We start from the raw sequence: 8,707 nt of genomic DNA, 5'->3' as shown, positions 1-8,707 counted from the left end.
TCTCTCAGCCCCACTCACCTCACAGAGTGTTTGTTGTGGGGGAGGAAGGGAAAGGAGATTGTTAGCCACTTTGAGACTTCCTAGGGTAGTGATAAAGTGGGATATCAAATCCGAACTCTTCTTCTTCTATTTTATTTTTAAAAGTAATCCAGTGAAGATATGTTTTCTGTAGGAGACTAGCTGTTACAAAAATTATAATTTAACAGTATATTATCAGTATCACTATTTTCTCCTCAAAATGTAATGGATTGGCTGACAATTATTTGCATTTATCGCAGCTTGTTTAAGTTATTTCTTACTTAAATTTTGCAGAAAATATATAAAGTATTTAAGACCCAAGATTAATATCTGGGGTAGAAAATTTAAATTGATTTACATAACATAACATTTATTTTTGTTTACAATCAGCTTATTGGGTATTTTCAATTCTGAAAATATTTTTATACAGTGTATACAATTCTAAGATACATATTTAGAAACAATTATTTTTGTTAAATGGAAATTAAGATATATCCTAGCATGGATTTTCTTTAAGAGCACAGTCCTCAAAACTATAGAACTATAGTTCTTTAATGTTAAGACCTCAGAAGTAATTTTAATTACAGCAAATCAGAGAGAGATTAAAGGTGTGTTTTATAAATCATAAAACCATGATAAATATGTTTACCCATGCCATTATTAAAAATGCAATATTGTTTTATAAAAAATAAACTGTACTCTGATCTGTGTGCAAACATAGGTTTGTGCATGAGACAGAGGGAGCAGTAAGAACATGCACGTTCAGGAGCAAGAATGCATCTGTGGTGATCCTGTACTTCAGGGCTGGATAAACCACAGCCTTCCAGATGTTGATGGACTATAGCTCTCCCCCTTCCTGACCAGCGACCACGCTGGCTGGAGTTGGGAGTCCAGCAACATCTGAATGGCCACAGGTTTCCCCACCCCTGCTACACTACACATACACTGGCAGAACAGACTTATTAATGTGGTCAGCTCCCTCTTACACGTCATCCTGCTAACTATGGTGGTAGGTAGCTGATGGAGTACAATAAGACACACACAAAAAAAATTATCTGTGTGTAGCTATAAATTCATCCAAGAAGGATAGAGGGTGTTTAGAATGAAAAGGAGAATCACTGAATGTGCAGCACGGGTAGCAAAGGATAAAGGGATTTTGGCAACTGAGAATGTACATTCACAGGTGACTGAAGCTTAAATAAGCCAAAGGATTTTGAATAGGGTTTAGCAAGTATGGTGGCATATTATTATTATATTCTGGACTGGGATGTTAGGCTATTGTTTGGCTCTGCAGAGTTGTAAATATATATGCGATAATATAAAATTTGGAGCTTATGGCATTGGTAAGCCCAGTGGTGGCCACCATTTTCAATTATTGTGCCATTTTTTTCATTCTATAATATAAGATACTTCTATTTCTGTGCACACTCCCATATGCACTAGAGCCCAGTGACAATGCTTTGTATGATGAAAGGCATAAGTTTGTTCATGTACAGCAGGGATGGGAAACCTGTGGCCTTCTGGATGTTGTGGGTCTTCAGATGTGATCAGTTTCAGCCAGGGGTCATTGGGGTTGAGGTCCAACAACATTAGAAGTGCTGAGAAAGATTTATGGCTAAGAGTTTGGATACCTGCCGCCAGAAAAGATAGTACAAAAGGCAGGTTCATCTTTTTATAAGCAGTTACCAGTGTGGGGCTTTCATTTTATTTCAAGCTGTAAACAGTGGTAACTTGTAGCTGAAGTGAAGGCCTGACTCTGTTCCATAGGTTTAACTTCCTTTGACAACTTGTGCCAGAGTCCTGCTGTTTGTGTGACTTGATTTACCACACATTACATACAGGTTTGTTACTGTGCCCATGGTTTAGATCAGTGGGGAAATAGTTTGGTCTTCTTGACTCAGCTTCCATTGAAAGAAAATGGAAATGACAGTGACAAACTGACAAGGTTGATTGGTTAACCTTATGAATCACTATGAGATGTGAGCCCAGGATTGTTATTAGTATTCTTTTGGTACTATAGCATTGCATTCAAAGTTAGAGAAGACCCCTTAAAATTAATTGACAAAACTATTTTAGCTGTGTTAAATTCTGTGGGTCTACTCTGAGTATGGCTTAATTGGATACAGCTCGGTAATTTTACTGTGTTTTTGTAACATAGCAATCAGAACAATTAACCATAGCATGAGTACAATGTTTTTGAGAAATCCGGGGGGGGGGGGATTAAGGAATGAAAAAGATTACATCTTGCCCCACCCTGTTGTCCCTGTTACCTCAGTGCAGATTTTAATGCTTCATTTACACCTTCTTTGAAACATTGACAGTTCTACCTTGCATAGGATTTCTGTACTGAATTATAATGCACATCAGAAATACCCTTTTCTATCTACAGGATTAGACACTTTAGTGTTTGATTGTATGTGTAAAAGATCACATTTTAATGTATGATTATCATTATTGTATTGAATCGTTAGCACTCAGTTGTATTTGGCTTTATGTCACTAACAGGATGAATTCTCACACTACACATATATTGTTTTAACTTGCAGATGCGCGTGCACACACATAAAACTATATATAGCAAAGCTGCAACCAGGGCTAGATATTTGTATTTTTAAAGCTTAAAGTATTCTGTCCGGTGCTGACAACTATCTAGGACCTCTCTTGGATTTCCTGCACAACTACGTTCAGCTTTTGTAAGCTCAACATGTAAATTTTAAAGACATAAATATAGAGAGAACTATGTGTTTGAAATATAAGTGAGAGATATATAGATATATATATATATGGATTAGCATGTAAACTGTATATTATTAAACATGCAATGAACTGACTGAAAAAGTGAAGTTTAATCTTATGGCTAGCAATGTAATTTATTCAGACTGTATTTTTGTACAGAACAGTGCACACTAACCTATTGCCTCTGTGTCCTCTATAATGCCTAAAACTGTGCCTAGAGATTTCATTTCTGTCTCTTGACAATGAACAATGAAGGGTTCCTCATGCTGTTGATGGTATTAGTTTCTTTAATGTTTTTATAATTTATTTTTTTTCTAAATGTGTGCTATGTTTTATTAAACGATCCATCAAAATGTGGTTTATCTTAGTCATGGGAAAAGCTGTAAATGTACTTTTTTTAAAAGAAAAAGAAGAAATAAAAACTTGGTGGGGTGGTTTCCCCCCCCCTTTCAGTTCGTAGTATTACCATTTCACAACTTTTGTAGCTAACATTAGGTTGTATGTTGAAAAAGTAATCCAAATAAAAAAAAATCCTGAGACATAGCTGTAACACACTTTTGTCTTATGTACATATTTCAAGTATTACCAGCTTCCTTAGATGCACCTTTGGAGTAATGAAATGTGTGAGATGAATGCACGGCATCAAGCTAAGCACCATATGGTTGGAACTCTCCTCTGCAGTGTTCTGCTTGGTAATGGCCCTCAGAGATTAAAAATTGCATGAACTAAACTTAGTTTGGTGACCTGGCCAAAGGAACAGAAACTAGGCACTGGTTGGTTTCCATTCTTGTGCAACTTGCCGTGTCGCTCATCTTATTTATCTGATTAACTGATTAACTTGGGCTTGCTCCAAGGTAGGTGGTAGAGAATGGCAGTCCCAGTCTCTTATACCAAGCTTTCTGAGTTACTGTAGTTTGTTGTGGGAACAACAGGAAAACAATACCATTCTTTCAGTCCATGCCACAAGACTACATTAAAATGAAACATTAGAAGCCTGGAAATGTTGTTGGAATCTTGTCTGTTTCGAGAGACAATGGAGTGTGCCTCTGGGGGTGAAGTCAAACCATTGTGTTAGCAATGCCAAAATGACCACCCTGGGGTTCAAGCCTGGACAATGTGCATGGAGGTCCTGGGCTGCCCAGACAACAGGAACCCCCCTTGGCCTTGCTAATGTGCTCCAGTGGAAAGCAGAGCAATTCATTTGGCATCAGCTTGGCTGCAGGAGGTGCTGGAAGGAGGCATACATAGCGCAATCCAAGTGTCTTAGATCCTCCACTCTGGATTTGTGTAGGGTTTACTCCTCAGTCTTTTCTTTTGAACATATCTCGTAATACAGTGGAGGTTTAGGATCAGAGTTTTCCTTCTCCTAGATGGGCTACTTCCTTACCTCCTAGATGTGCTCAAATGTTTTCTATGGGAATATTTCCTTAAACAGGAGTTTAAGCTTTCACATTTCAGAAGTCTTTTTGCCATTCAATGTGGTCTAGGCTAGTGGTGTGACCCACCTTAGATCAGACTGCAACTTGGTACTCACTCCTGACTTGACCCACTATTTGAAGACCACCAGGGTATTGCCACCATGTTACTCAGCTGCTGAAAAAACATGCACTGGTGGCCCATTAGCGACCAAGCTAAGTTCAAGGTGTACAGCTTGGGACCAGGATACCTGAAAGATAATCTCACTCCTTGTATACCCAATTGATCACTGTGCTTTGCAGGGCTCCTACAGAAACTTAACTCATCGGGCTATCTGTTTTGCACAATACATATATTGGGCCATCAGAAAAAAGCATCAGCATCACAGCTAGTTAAACAGTTTATTTTGCAACCGTGAGTAACAACAATGATCATTATAATAAATATCTGCAGCATGATGGCATCAATAAATTCTGTCTTCCCAGCCTCCTTTTTTAACTTTATGGTAACTTTTCCAATCACTAATGACATATATGTTCTCCAAGTCACTGAAATGGTAGCAAGCCTATGGACTTACATGTTGCATTCTTGAATTTAAGCCAACTGAGCACCACAGAAGTTTGCTGAAATCTTAATTCCAAGTGTTTCCAAGTCAGAATGTTGTGGATCAAGAGCTGAAAGCGTGCTTGAGTATTAAGAACTGTTATCTTAATAAAGGAGGCTGTTGTTGCAAGTAAACATAGAAGTGAGGTTTGATCACACATTGCAGGATGCCACACTTTTAAATTAAATGTTTGAAGTATAGTGTGGGCAATATAAGTCAATGATTAAAAACAAAAATCCACAGCTTTTATTTGATTTCAGTGCCAAGACAATAGATACTAGGAAATAATTAACAAGCCTCACAATTGTCTTTTGAGCAAGTTTTTTTTAATATTAAAAATAGTTTTCATAACTTATTGAGAAGCCTGAAAGCAGTTTAGTTAATTAATTTTTCGACAGTCAAGCCAACATGGTCTGCACTAAGCTAACTGGATGTATTGGGATTCAGACAGCTGACATGTGAAAAAAGCACAGTTGCTTCTCATAGCCACAATACACTTGGTAGATGAAGAAAAAATACAAAGGACTAAGATTAACTAAAGCTATGTCCACAGCCAGTCCTATCTGTGGTTCTTAAAGCATAGCTTCTCCAGTTGTTAATTACCTGACAATCATACGCCGTTCTTAAGGTTCACACATTTTTTGCTCTCAGCCTAGCATATTAATTGTACCGAACAAAGGCTAAACTGTTCAGCGGGGAAGGAAATGTGTGGTCTTTTCAAGCCAAGACTAACAAAAAAGCTGGAAAATGGTGTTCTTTGTCCAACTCTGTCTGTGCCGCTGACCTTAGCTCTGGCAGACATACTCAATAAGCTCTCTACTATTTGCCAGTTAAAGACAGCACACATTTATAAAATATATATTATAAAGGTACCTCTACCAATTAAGGCTGGAACTTTCCTTTAATAATAATAAAAAACTATTTTAGCATGTGCCGTAACTGTTGAAATAATAATAGGTTAGGTAACCAAGAATGCTAAAGAAAAATAAAACAAGACTCGCAATACTACTTCCCTGGGATTTTTTAAGTTTTTATTACTGTACATACCTATAGTCTGTTACTGACAATTCAAAATCTGCAGTTCCCACCAGAATTTAAGCAAAGAGGAACCCAAAGGATATTGGAATGTCAGAAGAATAATGGACTGTAACTAAGCCAATCCTTTCACCCCTATTCCATAACACGCCCAAATACAAGGTGTGATAAGGGTTCAAGGGTACTGATAAAGAGATGTGGTCATGGAAGAAGAAGAGGAGGAGGAGGAGGAGGAGGAGGAGGAGGAGGAGGAGTTTGGATTTGATATCCCGGTTTATCACTACCCGAAGGAGTCTCAAAGCGGTTCACATTCTCCTTTCCCTTCCTCCCCCACAACAAACACTCTGTGAGGTGAGTGGGGCTGAGAGACTTCAGAGAAGTGTGACTAGCCCAAGGTCACCCAGCAGCTGCATGTGGAGGAGCAGAGACGCGAATCCGGTTCCCCAGATTACGAGTCTACCATTCTTAACCACTACACCACACTGGTAAGAGGAATGTGATACTCTGATCTGCATGTATTAACTATGGGGAGACTAGATGCTCACCCTGTTAGTCTCACGTCACTGGCCTCTCTGGCCCTTGTATTTCGTACTATTATTACTATTACTATTACTATTACTATTACTATTACTATTACTATTACTATTACTATTATTTCAAATGGAACACTCTTCATCTGTGAAACAGAGCAGTCAGGCAGACAAAAGACTTACACAAAACTCTATACATAATGGCACATATCAAAGCTTCACAATGGGCTGGGTTGTGCCCAGCACAGGCACAATATCCGATTGTTAAGTCATAGTGGTGAAGGAAACAGGGCGGGTGGAACAATCACAGTGGCAAGAAGGGCATTATTGCTCCATTTCTCTGATCTACTTGGGATTTGGCCCCTTCCCTTCCTATTTCAGCAACCTGTTGGAAGGGTGGGAGATAAAGCTTCAGAATAATCAAAATGACATAAGCTTCTGCTTCTGCCACAGCAGGTAAAGTGACTACCTCATATTATATCTTACTGGGTAAAAAGCTTTCCTATATTCTGCATTCAGCTGCAGCCACATTCCATCATTTGAGAGCACATCCGTCCTTCTTTCAAAGACTTCAGCACACAGCAATTATTTTCTCATGCAGATTATAATGCAATATTTTATTGCTGCCACTGCTCTGTGCCAATCATTTTACAAATCCATTGTATCACTTTACCTACACTGGGTGAACAGAATTCTTTGCAATGTCCTAGTGAAAACGTTTAAAGCCATGGTCTTGCAGGGTTTTACTAGCAGGAAATAAAGATATCATATTCCTTGGGGGAACTACAATAATCCATTCTGTTAAAAAAAAAGGATTCAGATTGTAGGATATTGCAGTAACTTGGCTCAGTGTTGGCACAACAGGCCACTTTCCTTCATAGATATAAAATGAATAGTTACAAGCTCTCAGAGTGTCCAATTTGGCAGTATGAAGACACCATGCATATGGCTTACAAATGCTGCAGGTAATATAGATTGCACAGGTGGTATCATTTTGTTTAGACACACTTCATCTCTTTTGGGATGGGTTCATTTCAAAAAAAATTGTATGTCCTGGGGGGCAGGGAGGAAGATATGACTCTGCTATTCATCTTCGGTAATATTAACCATGACTATCCTTCATTCACCTAGCCTTTCCCAATACTAGCTGTGACTTCTTTTTTAATAACTGCATTGCTGCAGAGTGCAGAAACTTTCCAATACACCTTGCTGTGCCTCAGCAATTTTATCCATGGTTGAGGAACTTTTTTTTATTAACAAGGCAGCTTGAGACTTAAGCCTGCTGAAGTACTCTTTTAGATTATTCCCAGGCCTCTCCCCCAATCACTCTAGCACATTATCTAATCCCACTAAGTTCACAAAATGTTAAAATGTGAAATACTTGCATACCTTTTCACCAATACTCTGTCATATGCCACATATTTTGACATTAAAGCATATGAAGAAAGCTGCTGGATCAGTCAAGAGCCCATCTAGTCCAGCTTCTTGTTCTCACAAAGGCCAACCAGATGCCCATGGGAAGCCCACAGTCCAGACCTGAGCATGGTAGCCTGCTCCCACCTGCAGTTCCCAGCCGCTGGTATTCAGAGGCACCCTGCCTCTCAGCAGTGGAGATAGAAAATAGCCATGGTGAACACAAGCTCCCTAAAATCACAGGTGTTTGGGCAACATTTATGCTATGCATTTGCAAGTTCAGATTCCTTTTAAAATAAAATATTATAGTATACCCCCCAAAAATCATATGCACAATACCACCTATAAATCATAAACACTCAGCTCCTAATCATTCATAAATGAGTGTAGATAAGCTCATTATTTGAATCCATTCCAGTCTGGTTTCTAGTCCGGGGTGGAGACAAACTGCTTTGATACAGAATGTTCTCAGGGAGGTGGAAATAGCAGCTGGTGCTGCTTAACAGGTAGTCACCAAGAGAAACTCATTGAGTTTCCAAAACCATTCTTAACCTGAAACTCACTTTTGCTAATGGGGCCTCCCTCTGCGCCACCACCGCACGATTTCTGTTCTCATCCTAGGGCAAAGTTCTCAACCAGAGGTACTACTTCCGGGTTAGCAGAGTTTGTAACCCAAAGTGTTTGTAACCCGAAGCGTTTGTAACCCGAGGTATCACTTTATAATACTAATTCTTGTCAAGACTGGACTGGATACTCTCCAGGTTATTTTCATCCCTTTGATTCTATAATTCTGTGGAACAGGCTTTTTAACACCCGCTTTCCTGGGAACTACTGTTGTTGTTCAGAAATCAATATTTTAAATTGTATTTTTCTTCCAAGTTTGTTAACATTGTTTCTTCTGTGATTCAGCATGGCTAGCTTTCGGTGCAAAGTCAAATGCCATAAAGATGACAAG

Source organism: Podarcis liolepis (assembly GCF_965112155.1).
Source record: "Podarcis liolepis genome assembly, chromosome: 4".
Lineage (NCBI taxonomy): Eukaryota > Metazoa > Chordata > Lepidosauria > Squamata > Lacertidae > Podarcis > Podarcis liolepis.
The sequence above is the reverse complement of the archived record's forward strand: the minus strand, read 5'-3'. Positions refer to the sequence as shown.